Consider the following 19,511-nt stretch of genomic DNA (forward strand, 5'->3'; position numbering starts at 1 on the left):
AAAATTTATTTTCATCTTTTGCTAACGTTTGCTCGAATCGTAAGACAGTCTGCATGTAACAATTTGCTCTGTTTTTAAATTAGTAAATTTAATAATGATAAAAATATACGAAATAATATGAAAAGAGAATAGCAACGGCGTTAATCGGCGCGCACGGTAGGCGTCGCGCGTATTTAGAGAAGAAAAAGCCTGGCCACTTTTGCGGATCTGTACAAGTTTGCCCTGCCGCTCGTAAAGCCAATGAAGCCACGTTTGCAGAGGTCACGTTTGTCCTTTCAGGACCGGTGCGGGTGCCCCGTCATTATTGCTCCCCGGCTTCGTGAATATTTATACGCAACAGGCTCGTCGTTTTTCGTGCGATCATCCTCTTACCGCATCCATCCGAGCTATTCGTGTCCCACTCGACGTTATTGAAAATTTTACCGACTCGAAAAGTAAATTTAATTGATTGATAAAATTATCGATACAATTACTTTTTTTCTTAGCTACTCGATGTGAAAAATAAATTTTTTGATTTGATAAAATTATCGATACAATTATTTCCTTTCTTATTTCCTTTCAACTCGATGAAAAATAAATCTGATTGATTGGTAAAATTATTGATACAATTAAATAAATTTTTTGATTTGATAAAATTATCGATACAATTATTTCCTTTCTTAGCAACTCGATGTGAAAAATAAATTTGATTGATTGGTAAAATTATTAATACAATTAAATAAATTTTTTGATTTGATAAAATTATCGATACAATTATTTCTTAGCAATTCGATGTGAAAAATAAATTTTTTGATTTGATAAAATTATCGATACAATTATTTCCTTTCTTAGCAACTCGATGTGAAAAATAAATTTGATCGATTGGTAAAATTATTGATACAATTAAATAAATTTTTTGATTTGATAAAACTATCGATATAATCAAGTAAATTTGATTGATTGGTAAAATTATGGATATAATTAACTAAATTTGATTGATTGGTAAAATTATCGATATAATTAAATAAATTTGATTAATTGGCAAAACTATTGATATAATAATTTCCTTTTACTTTTTTTTCTTTTTTTGAGCAAGAGACGATGATGATTTTGAAAGAGAGGAAATATTTATCTTTAAATAAAATGGTAATATAATATTTAACGTTATAATCACATCGTGAAAACACGAGTAAAAACTATTACGTGATTACATTATAATATCGGCAAGTTTTTCTACACGTGATTCAATCCCCTCACTTTTCACTTCCCCTCTCCCCTCTCTCTTTCAACACTTTTAATCTTATTATTATACTTCCAGTCAATTTTCCAATTTCAACTTGACGATCGAAGATCGAAGAACCGAGGATACGCAATTTATAACATAATTATTAAAATAGCGCGTGCAGAGCGGAATCAGGGCGGATAAATAGAGCCCAGTAAATAGCATCAAGTATCGTATCAAGGGATTCATAATCGTTTAATTGCAACCACCACGATATATAAAGCGCTTAATGGAAACGGAGCCCTGATTAACAGAGAAAAACACGACTCTTGGAATCCAAGCCTCTCCATCTTCCTAAACCCTATATTTTCCAAAATATTTAAAAGCGATTTTTCTGGCTTCAAAGGCTGGAGGCCAAAGAGGATTTCAACCGCCGTAACCCTTTTGCTCCTGGCGTGACCAGCCGTATAAACGGACGGGCTCTTTGTCCTTGCTCGGTTATTACCACTGGAGGAGAGGTGGTTGTTTCGAAGGATCGACCTCTTTTCCTCCGTGGGAGGGGAGGGGGAAAAAATCAACCCTTTCCTTTATGGCTTTTCGCTCCAATAGGGAAATATTTATGAGCATGGAACCCTTAAGAGTGGAGATTCGAAAAAGGAGGAAACAGGATGCTCAAAGGTCGCTGGATAATGGTATTTTGACCGCCTTCTTCCTTCTCTGGTTGGGTAAAAAAAGGAAAAACTGGGTAATCTTTTTCTCAAGGAAACGAGCGGAGGCTGTGGAAACGTGGTAGCGCGGCGAGATGATCGTTAAGAGGTTGAAAGCGCGATGTTCAGAACGATCGTCGTACGTGTACTGCATCGCGAGAAGAGGGAGAGACAAGTTTAAAATATCGGGAAAAATTGACGAAAAAAAAAAGAAATTTCGTTGGAAACGCTTGCACGTCGGATCCAGGCCATGGTCGCAATTAACACGTCCAACCAAAGAGAATCGAGCAAGTACGAGGATCGAATTCGTGTAGGAAATCCACGGTGATCCCTCTCCAACGAAATTACGCGTAAGCTCTTGCCCGATAAAGTCAACCACCAGTCTCCTCGTTTCGTTATTTCCACGCCTAATCCACTAAAACCGAGTGGAAATGGCACGGTGATCGTCGAGCAGAGACATCCACCCCGAGCGATCTTCCCTCCCCCTCCCTCCTTAAATGGCGAATCGTTCGAATTAGCATACGTAACGAGAAGAGGCGCGCGGGAATGGCGGAAAAATGGCCAACCTCTTGCGGCGAAAAATCCGGACTCTCGAAGGCCGGTCGCGTGAACGCTTTTAACTCTCCTACTGCTTTGGGGATATCGGGTACGTGGCGTGCATTCGGGCCAAATCTTGGGTGTAAAATTGTTATTCACGGTTCGGCTTCTCCGGTGTTTCGATCGGTAATCCTGTGCGCCTGTGGAGAACGAGACCGGCCAATAAACGAGCCCTGTCCGCTCGAACCGATTCCAGAAGAGTTCGTGTAATGGACTCTTCGATAAAAGAGAAAAAGAAAGGGAAAAAGATATCGGCGTTGTTCCTGTGTAATGTAAGCGCTCGATGCTGAGAATATATCAGAGAGAAATCCATGTCTCGATCGATTCTTTTTTTTCTTTTTTAATTAACTTGATCTTCCAGTTGGATTAATTTCGATCGAATTCGAAAATATTTATATATCGTTGTTATATCGCGAAATGGCTGATTTTATTAATTTGTCGAGCTGTTCGAGAATATTATTTTATCGATTTTCGTCTTGTCGTATCCGATAAGGTATATTCAAATTTCACGTTATTCGTTATAAAATAAACGAAAAAGAGCGTACAGTACGGGCGAGTCCGTATCTCGTTTTAAAAATTTATCTCAATTACTTGGCTATCTCGTTATTTTATATAAAATCTATTTGGTACGATGAAAATCTCAAGAACAATTTTATATAGGTTAATATCGCGATATATAGATAATTCTCCAAATTAACATCCATACAATTCCCCTTTTTATTGCTTCTTCCCCCTAAAAACTTCTCTTAATAGAGAATATGGTTACGAAGCTGGGTTAGCGTAACGAGATAAGCTCCACCAATGGCCCCGATTAACGTCTAATTAATATATCGGGTAAACCGGCGCGGTATTTCGTGACAAAGCGTATACGGTTTCTTCTTTCTCAAGAGGGGATATCTGTTGCAGCCGCGTATGCACACTCGCAACGGGTGGAAGCATAAATTGTGCAATATTATGGCGAGCGATGCATTTAAACGCGCAAAGTAAAGTTTCTAATTAAGGGCGCTCGAGGAAGAGAGCGAACTACGAGAGATAAAGACGGAGAATCACGAAATATTACGAGCCGCGCCGAACGGATAACAAGCGTAACCGTCTCTGCGAATAAGCGCTTGCTTCTCCCCACTCCTCGCCTCCCGCTCTCTGTCTCGCCTCGCATCTTTCCTCCCTCCGTCTCTGTCGCGACCAGCCCCGAGTAGACTAATGAACCGTACACGACGCAATTACGTAGACGCTTCCACCGAGAATCTTTGCGCGTTCCCTTCGTGTTCTTCTTCGCTTCCTTTTACATCGGTTCCCTCGTTGGATTGTTGGCCGACAGAGATGAAAGACATACACGGGACCGTTCGACAGGGCTCATAAATTCAACCACGTCGCAACTAACGGACGTCGTTATCGGTATCGCGTTATCGCCGAGAGAGGTCTCGAGAGTCGCGTTACGCTATGGATTACACGACGAGGAGAAATGTAGAAAAATTAACGTTTTACGATTGTGAAATATCGCCGTTCGATTCAGTTAAACTCGGTTAGAGTTAAGAGATTAATATATAAATATATATATATATATGCTGAATTGAAAGTGATTATTTTTTATTTTATAATAATATAATTACATCATATTATACATAATTATATTATAAGTATTTCCGTATTATGTATATTTATTTATACATGTTTTTATTTTCTATACTCATCGAATTCTGTTCGTATATCGTTCGAATATCGTTTGTTTTCCTTACGGTATAAATATTTAAGTCGAGGAATAGAATCTTCTATTATGGAACCTACCTCAATTCGATTCTTGCCCAAACGACTTGGCTCTCGGCCAACAACCAGTCGCCTTTTTCATCATCCTCGGAAGGAATCCTCTTACATGCAGTACGGTATCACGTTGTCGGTTCTCACTTTTTGCCAATGTTCGATCGTGATACACTCTTGTGCTTGATCGAAAGTGCTTCTCTTCTCCCTATCCCTTTCAACTTCCATTCGCTTTATCAGCACTTGAATTTGCATTCGTATGCCTGCTATGTTGACTCTTGGAGTTCTGGTTATTTTCATCGAGTCGTAAATAGATATATTCCTCGGGTTATTGCTCTGTCTGATCTCCCTTTATGGAAAGATTTTTTTTTTTGCAATACTACTAACAGTTTGCAATTATTTTTTTATTTTTTAGTTTTTATATTTCTTTTTAGAATTTATTTTTAGAATTTATTTTAATATGAATTTATAATATTTTAATTTATAATATTCAAAGTAATTATTTGTTATTTTTATCTCAAATAAAAGTACTTTTCAATCGATAAAATTGCGGTTGATATTTATGTAAACGATCGAGGGATTTTTGAGAAATAAAATATATTTACAAAATATATAAAACGTTATAAAACTTTATAATGATATTAAAAATCGATGTTATTCCTCCCTTTATTTTTGTATTTTTCATGCTTAAAAATTATTCGAGATTAACAAGCATTTCCTTGTCCGTATATCTGAAGATTCTACGAAAAAATTCCTCCTTCCTGTGTGTAAATACTTAATATTCCAAAATGGCCGTCTAACGTACGAAAGTATAGGTTGCTCGAGGCAAGTTGAACGAAACAAGCAGTGAAAAACAACCCATCGAACTCCCAAAACCTGTTCTCGGTCCAGTCGATAACAAAGTTACCTCGCCAAGAATCGATCGAACTTCCCCTTCCATAAGCTTTAACTATATTGTTGTACAGTAGATAGGAGACTGTACATAATGCTTGTTTTTCATCACGAACCAGAATGAAATATGGTAATGCGATACGATATTGAAATAAATTAATTGCAAATGCATCGAGAGTTAATAAATTTATTAAACATAAAACGAAACGGATATACGTATATCTTGCAATTAAATACAAAAATATCTTGCAATTAAATACAATTAACGTATAATTTATAAATAGCAAAGTCGACACTATTTAGTAGAATATTAATCTAATTTCACATTTAATGATCTAGTATCAACAAAAAACGTATTTCGAACTTTGGTAAAAATATTTTCGGTAATTTATACAGTGAATGTATATTACCAATTAAAAATTTCGACGCGAAAAATATTTAACTTCAAGAATCAAATTAATCAAAAATTAAGCAAATTAGGATTTGCTAACCTTAAAAAATTGCCTCGTAAAGAATTTATCGATATACTTAAATTATTTTCAATAAAAAAAAAAATAATTTAATTTAAAAGCGATTTCAAATTTTTAGATATTTTTTCAACTTCATGTCATTATCGTGTCATTGAGGTCATCACTTGACTCATGTTTGCTGGCAGTCGTTGTCCCGAGAGTCACTATTTTGCTCATAAAACCGACAACTTGCGTAATCGCTCGTTCTCTCGGATGAGTGTCGTTTCTATGATCCTACGTGGCTTCATTCATGTCAAGCTGTCATTTGACGAGAAATTTCGCACCAATATTGTGTCATGCTATGTCTTGTGTGACAATGATTCAAACATGTTGTAAGTATAATACGAAGATTTTTTAAAAGACAGGAAAAGATAAATGATGATAAAGTAGACGTGTATTTACTCTTTAGATAATGAAGAAATAAAAAATTTGATTTATTGGAACGTAAACATTAATTGAGCATTAATTGAGATAACATTCTTCAATATTTGTAATAACAATCCTTTTAATTTTATCAATAAATTAATAAAAATTGAAATAATAATTTAAAAAATTAACGATGCTATTTAAGAAAATGTATAAAATGCCAGTAAAAAATTAAATTTCATTAGAAATATCGAAAGTATATATTATCATATCATTATCTAGACAATTTCAAATATCAATTACCTAAACTAACCTATCTTTTATATACAATTTCATCATTTCAATTCAAAAAAAAAAAAATAAAAAAAATAAAAATCTTTGCCACCGGTGAAGCGGATAAGATTCCATTCAAGATACTTGGAAAAGAACAAACAGCTACGTAATGTGTCGTTTTTACGAGCAATAACATTTAAACGTATAAACAGCGAGCAGACAACTGTGGCTGCCGACAGCTAACCCGGTTTAAAACGAAAGCAGAAAGGAAAAGGAATGATCGAGGATCGTGATTCATCGATGAGATCACCGTTCGATTGGCGTCGCTACTTGTTCCATGTTCATTGTGTCGTTCGTATGAATGTATAAGCGAATTTTGAATGGAAATCACAGCGATCGACGCTCGATCGTTCGTATCGGTCATTACTATCGTTATGTGACGGCTTTAGAATGTACTGCGACGATTTACGATCGAGCAGGTTTTACGATCGTCGTAGATCATTCCAGGCCACGGTGTATCCCAACTGCGCCAATAATTCACGTCGTTCAACGGTGATTCGATTGTTTGTGGCCTTGTCCTTAAACGCTGTGTTTAGACGTGATTCACATGTTTGCCTAAAAATAAGAAATTTTATGTTTTTGAATAACTGAAGGTAAATTCTGATTGATTTATGTGAATTTTATTTGAGAATATTTGTTTTTTATACCAAAACATAACCTTACTATCATAACAATATCTAACACGTTATTTAATACATAATGATTCACAATAATTTTATGATCTTAACTTTTTAAATTTCATAACATGTATCTAATTGGTTTAAGGTTATATTAATATCTCATTCGTTAAAAAATTACCGATTCGAAGATTCAAATGATCATCCGAATACCTGGAAAATTTAAAATGAATTTTATTTGTTTTGTAATGAGAAACATATGATGTTAAGATATATAATTTGAAATAAAATATTAAAAAATAATATAACATAGATTTATACTTATTGTTAGTGACATTTAATTGGAATCACATGTCGTGACACTTAAGAATAGCATTTATGTTCGAGCTTTCCTCGCTATTAAGAAATCTTTCTTGGAGATCTTTCTATAATCAAATAAGTAATTTCAAATATATTCTAATTTTCACTTCATCTTTCATAATCTATCATTCTCTGTCGACAAAGATGAAATAGGTTAGAATCTCATAAGTTTTTACAAGTTTATAACTACACATTTATTGATATTTATGAATCGTATCACTTCTCCTTACATAAATTTCACACCACACTAGATTTATTTCATTCAGTATCACGGAATCACACCATTTCACTTTCTAATGTCAACGAAATTACACTCCCATAAACTTCCATCAAAACTTCCACACTAGAGCTCTTACCATACGTCGATAACATCTTCGGTAACCATGCACGACAGTAATCACGTATTTAGCGATTTCTAGTTTATTTCTCGTTCGTCAGTGGAGCACTAAAAACCCGTCTCAAAGACAAATCGACTGACGTCTCGTATTACGAGAGAGGCGCTATAATGGTCTACAAAAGTGAATGAAGAGACAAGCATTCGGAAGAGAGAATAAAAAGGCCTCGGGATAGCCCTTTAGAAACGAGTTGTTCGCCCGACCGGGAACCGGCGAAATAAAGGTAAATGCGGCCGTTTACTGCCGCCTATAAACTTTTAAGCGTTCGTAAAACGAGCAGTCGCGGGTACACCTGACATCTCGTGGCGTGAATCACGAGTGTTCCGTCTTACCTATGGATGTGGATCGATGTCAAGGCCGCCGTCGGAAACGTTACGCAACCAATCGTAAAACGTTTCTTCTGGCTTGTCGTCTTTTTTGCCAGATTTGCTACCACGTGTTCTTCCATATCGCTTCTAACAATGATTCTTCGTTTAACGAGAAATTTTACGAGGACGAATATGAATTTATATGGCTCAATATCCATAGTGTTTTATATTACGATGAATTTGGCGAGACGTTATTACGAGATTATTCGTAAAATCCAAAATAATCCGATATGCATTATATTTGTATTATTTATTTAAAATGATTAATATATCGTTACTTATTCTCTATATAGGAATTATAGGCGTTTAATCGAATTTATTTTTAAATTAAAACGATTCGTAACAAAGAAAGTTTTCATAAATTTCTTCCACCTGTACTAAAGAGCTTAATTACAAATAAAAAGAAGAATCTTCTAAAAAATCAAACTATTACATAATTAACAAGATCGATAATAATCCCAGTTTCATTCATTCCAGAATTGGTTAGAATAATTCCATGGCTGTTAAGTAGTCGTAAAGTGCGACATCACCGCTCTCAATTTATATCCTTATTCGTACACCGAAGAATATAGTTAAGAAGAAGAATCTTCAAAGGAAAATTGAATGAATTGTTACGCGGTTAACGAGGCTGACAATGGTCTCGTTCACCGGGACTATTCCCAAGTTTACGATCCGCGACTCGCTTTGACGAGCCGTTTCTTTCATTCAGGTTTCGGGGGAGGAGGAGAAGGGTCAAGGTCGCCGAAGGGTGCTTCCATCCTCGCGATAACGCTTGTGTGAGGGGCGCGCCGCAACAGGAGCGTTGTACGGCCGCGTTTATCGCCTGTAAAACATTCCAATGTTTCCATAAAGCAGCCTCTTCTCCCTCCCTTTATCCTCTTCACCCCATCCTGCAAAATGGCGCGACCCATTTAAACGTCTGTCTATACACTGTCTGCACTGGCAGACAATTGTCCGGGTACAATCCACGCAGATGTTGAAAAAACTGGAAATGACGAAAAAAAGGTATCCTATTTTTAAATTCTTTGTTGCAACAGAGCAATTTCAATTTTTTTTTTTATTTTTTTTTATCTATCTATATATATATATATATATTACAAACATATTCCAGAATAGAATTTTTCAGAGTTGCTATTATTTTTCGTTATCGCATCGAGAAGGAATTATTCTTGTAATCCTATAAGAATATCGAGACACATTCAAGAGACGTATCTATTTATAAAAATTTGATATCGGTCCAAATAGACCGATAGTCGTAAGCGTACATAACCTCTTCGCAAACAACGTTCGGCCGGTTGGTATAAACGTAACCGCTGCTTATTTTCCTATACGTACACGCTCTGGTATGTTAAGTGACGTCACATAGTTGTACAGCAGAAAGAGAGAGAGAAAGAAAGAGAGAAAGAGAGCGGAAGGAACGGTATTGCCGTGACCTATCCCAATCCGGACTGGTGTAAAGAGGCAGAGGCCAATATAAACGAACGTTTACAGGCTCGTTACATTTTTATGGTCTCGACGCCGCAACTACGCCACTACGGCCATCAACGGAATGTCGTAAACCATCAACCAGCTCTCTGACTTCATCTTTGTCTCTTTCTCTTTTTTCTCTCTCTCTCTTTTTCTCTCTTTCTCACTCTCTAACCTCTCTTTCCGCCGTATAGTCCATCCTTGTCTCGGCTCATATTTTCTTCGTCCCTCTTCTAGCCAGCCGACAGAGTTCCTCTTCGTTCACCCTTAACCGCCTCTCTGTCCCTCGTTCCAACCGTTTACGCGATCTCCACCCACCCCAGGGGTAGCCTGTCTACGTGGAGGGACTTCTGTCGCGTAACAGTCGAGGCTCGTGGCATTTACGCGCGCCACTTCCGGCCTCTGACGTCACAGACTACAACCGAGTAGAACACTTGGATTACGTCACTTTATTGACTGCGATCATAAAACTTTTTACACGCCCGTTCCGTCTGCCTCCTTGTCCCTAAGCAGTTTCGCGACGGGTGTGTTTCTTGACCGAGAGCTCTCGAGGTCGTCCGCGTCATTCAGCAGACAGCTTTGAGAGATCTCGTTTATGTAATTATCCATTTCCTCGTATTGGATTTAATTCTCGTTGAAAATGATTGATTGTAAATATTTTGATCTCATGATTCGACATTTATTAAATCTGAATTTTGAATATTATCTATCTATTGTTTTAATTGTTTCAAAATATAATTTCTTTTATTTCTTCGCGTTGTTCATTTTCTAGAATACCAGATTCGTTTATTTTCGTCCGGATTATTCAAAAATTTTTCGTTTTTCTATAGTAATCTCGGAGATTCTTTGCTTTACGAAATCGTGTTATAACGCGAAGACGCCATTTTTCAGGCTAATTTTAGCAGGCGCCACCCTTGCGATGTTATTGGCTGGCTATGTCGGCCATCATGATTTTCATTATGTAATTCGTGCCTGAAATTCGTGATGGCTGCCGAGCTCTCGACCAATAGCAGCAATCGCCACGGCGGCCATTATAAAGAGGGACGAACATGCGCTCTAGCGGGCGTAGCCGCAACCCACGGCTTTCGTATTTTGCTGATAGATGTCTCTACCGCTCTAAACGCTGCTCTTACTCTTTACTTGAAATATTCGTTAATTTCTTTTCGTTTTGTAGTATTTCGTGAAAATATGTGTCGTATATTGATAGAAAATTGTGTTGTTTTTAAATATATGTTTTTAAAATTTATAACAATTTATAATTTTTTAATTTTATCAAGATAAATTGGACATTTCATTTATTATATAAGCTTTTTTAAATTAGTCACGTTTGTGATTTGTTTTCTGCTTTAGAAAAATGTTCTATTATTCTACTTTAAAATATGCAAAGATAAATTAATCAGCGATAATTCTTTCTCTCATTTATCGTGTCTAATAAAAAAAATTTAATATAATACATAATAAATAAATATCCAAGATAAAAAGTGTTAAAAGAGACTGTAAGAGGTTAGATATATTTTAATTACAATATAATTTGAATTTTGAATATTTATTTATGATAATGATATAAAAATTATTTTAATATCTGTATTAATAGTTATGACAAATGAAAAGAGATCGTGTGAAGTTAAGTTAAGGATAAATTGTCTAATAATTTTCATCATTCACTTGTCACCGGTATTCATAATTAATAAAGTAGCAAGTACAGTAGAGAGTAGAAAACACATAGAAAACGGAACAATCAGAAAACCAAATTGTTTTTCTAAATTCTTCATATATATAACATATTATTTTCTTTATACGATACAAATATTTCTTTTTCAAAACAAATATTAACATTTTAATTTGAAATTCATATTTGCTTAATCACGTTATAAGTTAGGTTGGTTTCTTTTTTGATTGCCCATTTCACGCACGTTTATTCTCAAAAAATTGACGCGTGTACGTTTAAATCTCCCGATCACGGAACTCGTTTAGCTTTATCAGATTGCTTAGATCTCGTCGTAAATCTCAGCAGTAAACGAATAGAATCAGGCAGATAGTTGATCCAACGCCTTACATTAAGCCTCATTAGGCTTGATTTACAACATTCACATCGCCGTCGCTAATATTAGACTGAAAAGTATAGTATATTGTACTTATTATATCTACGATATTATAATATCTATTTATAGTGGTTTTAAATAATTTAATATAAATAGTAACTTTTGTGTAATTTTAAGGAAAAATAAATATTGGTGTAAATTGAATATTTTTAATATCATTTTTAATATCATTATATGATCAATGTTTTTTTATTATATAATACATTTATTTGATATGCAATAGACAATTATATGTTATTACAGATTTTATTATAAAGGATAATAACTATAAATATTTAAATCTCTAAAAACATTTTACATTTTATATATTACAATAATTTTCATAGAATCAATATTTTTACTATAAAGATTAATGCTCAATATTTTTACCATGAAGATTATAGCTGTAGATACAATAGTTGGATATATTTTATAAATTTTTATAAATGAATACATTTTATAATTGAAATCACTTTTACAATATCAATATTTTATTACATTTTCTTTCTTCTTGTTTTCTTTCTTATTCAATGCTTTAATATATATTTGGAGAATAAAAAGATTATTTATCACAAAATATTTGTTATTATGAAACTATTCTATTATATTCAAATTTCCAAGACCATTTTATATTTTATAATTAAAGGATTCATAATAAAGCAATCTTACATAATTTCAATCATGAAATCAAGATGATATCATAATTTCATAATTTAATGAGCTACAATTCTTCTATAATATAATTACTGATAGAACAGTATGATATCATAGTATATTAAATATTTCACTAAAGAGAATTTAAATTTACAATCCAAAAAAAAAATTATAAATTTTAATAAGATTTAATATTTATTCCAAACATGAACTTTTAAGTTATTCAATCAACAATTAAAAAATCATTAATCCAACTTCATTATCCTCATATCAAGATCAACAAGTAATTAAAACAAAATCATACGCAGGAACATGCATTCATCTAAATTACCTCATTCTCCATGTCCCATTTACCACTATCTCCTCAACATTTATAAAACAGTCTGCACATTCGAATACCAAAATTACCAATATAAACCAACTTCGTACCCTTCCTCGTCCCAACCAGAAAAGACACTGTCCTTATCCACCTTCTGTGTCCATAATTATGTTCCTGTGTTTATTACACCCGGTTTATCCGACTCATGTCCCCGTTGGAACGGTCAACAGGGACAAAACACGATTCCAAAGACCAGAAAAGAGGGGATCGTGCATGGAATTCCTGATGGTTCAGCCTTCCTTCTTGCAATTTTGACCAGTAATCGTCTCGTAGGTGGAAGAGACCTGTCCAACCACGAAAATAAAAGCAAGTCGAACGACAAATCGATTCCTTATTATAATTCCTTTGACATTTCTTCTTTCTTCCTTTCTCCTCCTCTTTTTTCGATTGGTTCTTTGTCAGTTGCGTAGGTTGTTCCCTATGTATGCAAATTCCAGGTACTCTTTGTTTCTATCCCAGACCTGACCACTCGTTTCCAACGGGCAGTTACATCGTCTCGATCGATCGCGCGACTGTTCTTCTCGTTTTTTAACCCTTAGTGTTGAGCGTCGGGGTGTGGCTCGACACGGCGAATCCATTCTTGCTCGTTGCACTTTGTTCTAATCTTTTTCAAAGTGTATATTAATATTTTTTCTTTTTTTTTTTTTTTTTGCTGGAAATAGAATTGAGGATTTTATTGGTTATTTCGATATAACGTTCGGTGAATCGTTAGAAAAAGCAAACGAGATTTTTTCTTTAAGAATTTTTTTTTTATTTTAGAAGTAGAATTATTTTTTTTTAAATATAGTAATAAATGAAATTTATAATGAAAAAAATGAAAATTTTTTGAGAGATAAAATATTTCTATCTGTATTTATTATAAATATTATAAAAGAAGATACGATTAAACTATATTGGAATATAAATATTCCATTTTGATTTATAAAATAATTAAAAATAATATTTTTTTCAAAATTCACTAATATTTTTATTTTTATTTTAAATTCACTTTTTTTTTTGTTATATATTTAAATGCATGATTTGTGTCCCAAATTTTATACATTTATTCATCTAAGTATTTCTATGTCGAAAATATTATTTTTTCAAGATTGAAAACGACCAACTATTGTGAATTGGACACGAGTGTATTGAGGAATTTTGATCGAAAAGATTCTCGTGCGCACGCCCCGTCTAGGACCTTAACCCAGACCTAAGTCAAACTTAATTCGGCCTTAATCTGAGCTCTGACGTCAATGCTCGATAAAACATGGCAAGTTTTTCATCTGATTATTGGCCAGACAACGTTTTCTCTCTTCAAATTCTTTCCTATTACACTTTCAACTCTTTCGAATATCGCAATATTTTATATAAGTAATAAAAATCTTTTTTATAAGGTGTTAATATATTTTTATTTAGCATTTGAAAACATTCTAAAAATTTGTAATTTATTAATTGCTTTCTTTGTACATATTTTTTTTCTAGGATATGTTAAATTGTGAGATTTCGAATATCGTAATATATCTTGGAAAATGGGTAGAATTTTTTTCAAAGAAGTGTTGAGGAAGTCACGTGGCGTTCCTTGCATTGTGATGACCGAAGTGACAAATTAAAATTTACGATGAGGAAACCCCTCAATCCCAGGTAAAGAAACCAAAGAAAGTCTTTTTCCTTTTTACTCGTTGCTGAATCTTTTTTTATGATATATATATTTTATTTTCTCAAAAAATACGAATTTTACAAAAATTTACAAACGTAATCCTTTGGTTCCAGGTATTTACACGAAGATTTAAATTTTTATTATTGCCCATTATCCACTTAGAATTTTCAAAAAGTGAATTTTCTTTTTCTGATTTTATCTTACTTTTATATCTTATTTTTATTGTATATTCTCTAGATAAAATTTACAAGCGTCCATGAACATAACCTTTTGACTACATATATCTAAACGAAGACAAGTATTTATTTTTTTCTCTTTTTTCTATTATTAATTTAAAAATGATTTTAAAATATTAATTTTTTTTCTATATATATTTTATTTTTACTCCTATATATAAATTTTACAGAAATTTATAAACATTTAAAAATGGATATTTTTTTAAAATAACTCTCGATGAGGACACGGTCCGATTTGGTGTCGGTCATCCCTTGATAATTCACCTTTATTCTTTCACAAGGATTATATGTAAAACATGGCTCGCGATATAAATTTCGAGTTAGAATGATCGCGTACGTTCCTTCATTTACTCCCTTTACGAGCTCTGTTTGGAATAATTCTGTTCTAGTTTCCTATCTCGTCAAATCCCCTTAAAGGCTCTAAGTAATAAAAAGTAATTTTCTTCTTTTAATTTCTTGTTTAATTCTGTGTTACAGGGAATTTTATCATTTTGGTGGGATAATTAAGAAGTTTACAGGAAGAAGGGTCATATTAATTTATATTTGAAAGTCTAAGTATAACACAAAAGTGATTGTGTTTTTTTTTAAATAATAAATGTGCATTTACTTTCATTTTTTTTTTTTACATCTTAGAAATGATATCTGAATTTATTAGACAATTTTTAATATATAGATATTTGCAATTACTTAAACTATTGTATCTAATTGATTAATTTTATTTTTTTAATTAATTCATTCTTTAAGACCCAAACATATAAATAATCAAAAATTAAAAGATTGTCCAATATTAATTATAAAATAATTATAATATTTTACAATATTATATTTACAATTTTTTCATATTTTCTCTCATATTTTTTATGACAGATATTCAATTATTATTAAATTAAATTATTTTATTAGATATAATATTCTTTTTCATTGCAAAGAAATATTATAATTTATTCTATACTTTTTTTATATAATGGTAATTATATAGAAACAAATTAAACTTTATTTTTGTAATATTCTAATACAATAAATATGTGTTATTCATTCAATGTTATTTTTTTCTAAGATGGAATTATAAGTAAAATAACATAATTTAATACAATCTTCTTTTATCATAGATATTAAATTATTTTCTTATTTTTTCATATATTTTATCATAAGAAGAATACTTTTAAGAATATCTAATTTTTTTTCATTTTTTCTCTATTCTTTTAGATATTTGAAAATTTTCTCTTAGATATAAAAAAAATTAATTCACATCATATTCATCATATCATAAATAAATATTATATTTTTATTTAATACCAATTTTTTCTCTAAGATAATATCTACATAACCTCACAAATATCACAAGCATACGAAAAATCGTTCTCTATTGCTTTCTTTGAGCACAGAATGGTAAAATTCTCTTGATTCGACACAAAATCCAAGGAATCGCATTAAATATTCGTCGATTGGGACAATAATTTGAAATTTTAGAGAGGATGCACGCGCCTAAAAAACTCACACGTTTCATTCTTATCGTTCCATTCCAGTTCTGAACATCGACCCGGTAATTTTATAACGTCGTAAACAAGACGCGCTCGTATTGAGTTACGTGTCAACTATCTTCATCCCTTTTTCTCTAGTTTTTATTTCCTTTCAGTTTCCCATTCTTGCGCGAATGTTTAGTCCCTGCATGATTCTTTCACCGATTCAAGGCGAGGATTTATCGCATCCTTTGAATGTTTTTATTTCATCAGTGATTCGATGATTTAGTGCAATAAAAAGTTTCTGAAAAAAGTTTCTAATCTTTTAATTCTTTGATTTTTATTAATGCAATAATCATATTATAAATGTGTTAAATTCAATATTAAATTAGTGATTCCAACTTGACTTTAACACGTAAAAATTGACTGCATATGATTCTTTTTACTCAAACGTGATTTCAATTTTTATTATATTTTTTTTACAAGTGAATTGGTTTAATATTTAATGAACATATGTGAAAAAATGATTAATAATACGTGAAAGAAAAGACTGTAAGGTTAAGTTATCTTTTTATTGTGTCATAATACAATCTTTTTATAATCATTTTGTCATAACATTATATAAAGTTCCAAAGTTGAAATTACTTTATTCATTTCTATATTTGATATTTCTGTTAGAAAAGATTAGATAAAGATTTGAAAGAAGTTGTATAAAGTTATCTTAATTATGCTATTATTTTATAATATATAGAATTCATTCTTAATGACAGAATATAAAATTTGGAATTGTATCATTTATTTTTATATTTTATATTTCTAACGGTTATGTTATCTTAATGCTGATCAATATATTGATTAAATTACAGTATTTATTCATAATAAAAGAATGTATCTTTTTATTCTTAAATCTTAACCTATAAAAAAATATCAAAAAAGATCGTAATTAAAAAGAAGAGAGATCGTAAATTTTACGTAACCTGAGTTGAATATTAAATCTCGTAACATTTTATGTTCTGTTTACCGATCGACTTGAAATTCAAACAATGCAGTTAATCATATCTACCATCGCTCTACTTGATCCGAATTCAAGAATCGCTCGCACGTGCCTGTTACCGGCCAGTTTATTGGCAAGATGCCTGCTGCATTCACTACTCAGATTGTCCATTTATCCAGGTCTATATACTTGGTAACTAATTGTCCAGTTTTCAAAGAACGTGTGTCAGCTTTAATGAATCCTCATCCTTCCTTCTACCTGCTTGTGCGTGCAAAGAATAGAAAAACTTTTAACTGTGTAAACTATATTACATCATTTTCTTCACTCTTTTACGTAATGTAATAAATTTTATTTATAAAATAGATCCAGAATAAATTCTTATCATATACAATTGATTATAAAAATATCTGGCTATTTGAATATTTTTTATCTAATTTTTAACATTAGTCTTTTATCCAGTCTATGTAATTCTTTATTTCACTATTATATTACATTATTGTAGAATTAAAATAATAAATATTTATCATGAATAAATTTAGTTTAAATTTTAACAATATTTTTTGTATTATAATTTTGTATTTGTATTATAATATTTTTATGATCAATTGTTTAAGTTAAAATTAGGTTTAGTCAGGTTATCATTTTTACAAGTTTTCTATTATCTTGGATAACTATTATGAAATTTATGTTAAATTGAAGAGGTTACAAAATATCTTTACAAATAGTTCTTTAATTAAACTTATTATATTAGATTATATTAGATTATATTGGAGGTTGTTAGGTTATCATAGAAAATATTTTTACAAATTTCCACTTAGTATCAAAATTAGTATAGACATGTATAATTAGATTTAGATTAGGTTATGTTAAAGCAATGTCAATTATCGTATCAAATATTTTTATCACAATTGAAATGTTTCTATTAATTAAACTTGTTCTCGATTTAACTTTCAACTTGAAGTCTTACTTCGCTCAATTTGCAAACGAAAGAAGATCAAATGTATCCTATTGGTATTGCAATAGAATCACAAGGCGAACACGTGCCATTCCAAGGGATAACATATCACAGTACCTTGCATCGTGGGGGTAAGCAAACGTAGGCATAACTTTGGTAGTCTTATGGAGACACGGGGTATCGGTCCCCAGGGTGTTCGTAGACAGGTACATAGGATACATACTACATGTTTCCATGGCTGAGTCTATGGAAATACCAGCGGAACAAATTCGAGACCTTTCGGTTAACTGCAGCAGATACATCTCTGGTAAAAAGAGAAAATAATTTTGAATAGTAATAAATAATATAAACAGAAGGAATTTATACGTGATACTGCAAATATCGGTATTTTAATCAACTGGAAAAAACAAAAGTTAGACAAATAAAATAAAAAAATAAAAAATTGCTTAACAATGAATTGTTTCTAGAATTTTATAAAAGATGATATTATAATTAAATATTTTATGTATGCATGATTAATCTTATCATAAAAACTCGGTTTAAAAATCTTCATTAAAATTAATGTGATATATATATATAAAATTATACGCACAGTGTTTTATCTTATATATATAATTTATTGTTAAATATCTCAAAAAATATTAATTTTTCGATTTACATAATTGAAAATTCATTTGTAAAAATTATCGAACAGCATCTAATATATTAAAAATATATGATTCAATTTAAAAAGTCCACAAATCTATACACAAAAAGCAAATAAGATAAGATATGCTTCTTTTGAAACGGTTTAATTTTTATTTAAACTATCTTTTAATATTATTCAAGCAAAATATTTTAGATTATAAAATAATGTGGAACGACTTGTTGACAAATTTTTATAACATGTTTCATAATATATTAATTTTTAGATACGTTATGTATAAATTAACTTTTCTATATGTTTTTTATATTTTTTTAGATTTCTATATCTTCATATATCTTTTAATTGTAAAAAATATTAGAAGGATATGGTAAGTATGTCTAGATTTAAGAAAACTGTTGAAAAAAAAATTAATATAAACATAATGGCAGCTCTAAGACAAGTATAAGGTAAGTATTTCAGGTAAGTATAGGTAAGTATACAAAATTTAATAATGCTTATTCTTTTAATGTCATATTTTTTGTAATATATAAAGTGTTTTATTTAATATTATTATCTTTATTTATATCACTATTATTGTTGGTAAGGAAAAATGTTTCAAATAAAAGTTGAATAGTTTCAAAAGAGCTATATTCTTATGTTATTAATTTTTTTATAAGTGGAAGCATAAAAAATTTGTAAAATTTAACTTTACTTTTTTAAATGAAATTATATAATTTTTAGTGTATGAATGAATGCATTCTTGCATTTTTTATAAAAAAATGCTAAATTATGAATTTTGAAAAATTAGTTTATGAGATATTTAATAATAATTAAATATCTCATAAACTAATAGTTTTTAGCTCTAAATGGTTTAATAGTTTTTTATAGAGAATAATGTGCTGCATCTATTTATGTATTAAAAAAT

General features: G+C 31.3%; 1 protein-coding gene and 2 long non-coding RNA genes across 19 annotated transcripts in view; 1 reads left to right on the top strand and 2 right to left on the bottom strand.

The window, feature by feature from the left end:
* The window catches only part of LOC108000314 (uncharacterized), a 252,647-nt gene that overhangs the window by 90,316 nt on the left and 142,820 nt on the right, over nt 1-19,511 (top strand). For 5 of the 17 annotated variants that reach the window (XR_009833082.1, XR_009833074.1, XR_009833083.1 and 2 more), the window contains exons 3-4: nt 14,142-14,300; nt 15,030-15,164. The exons of 11 other annotated variants lie outside the window; for them this stretch is intronic. The gene's annotated coding sequence lies outside the window, so the exon portion shown is untranslated. Of the gene's footprint in view, nt 1-13,935; nt 14,031-14,141; nt 14,301-15,029; nt 15,165-19,511 lie in introns of those variants that run through there. One more of the 17 variants, XR_001764910.3, reaches the window with a different exon arrangement.
* On the bottom strand, nt 5,325-8,030 carry LOC108000317 (uncharacterized). Its single transcript, XR_001766509.3, has 4 exons — nt 7,567-8,030; nt 7,298-7,468; nt 7,158-7,189; nt 5,325-6,914 (listed from the first exon to the last, which is right to left on the bottom strand). It is a non-coding gene; the product is annotated as an uncharacterized LOC108000317 (long non-coding RNA).
* Nucleotides 8,332-10,175, bottom strand: LOC133667490 (uncharacterized). The gene is made up of 2 exons (XR_009833120.1): nt 9,742-10,175; nt 8,332-9,084 (listed from the first exon to the last, which is right to left on the bottom strand). It is a non-coding gene; the product is annotated as an uncharacterized LOC133667490 (long non-coding RNA).

This window comes from Apis cerana, linkage group LG16 (genome assembly GCF_029169275.1).
Source record: "Apis cerana isolate GH-2021 linkage group LG16, AcerK_1.0, whole genome shotgun sequence".
Classification (NCBI taxonomy): domain Eukaryota; kingdom Metazoa; phylum Arthropoda; class Insecta; order Hymenoptera; family Apidae; genus Apis; species Apis cerana.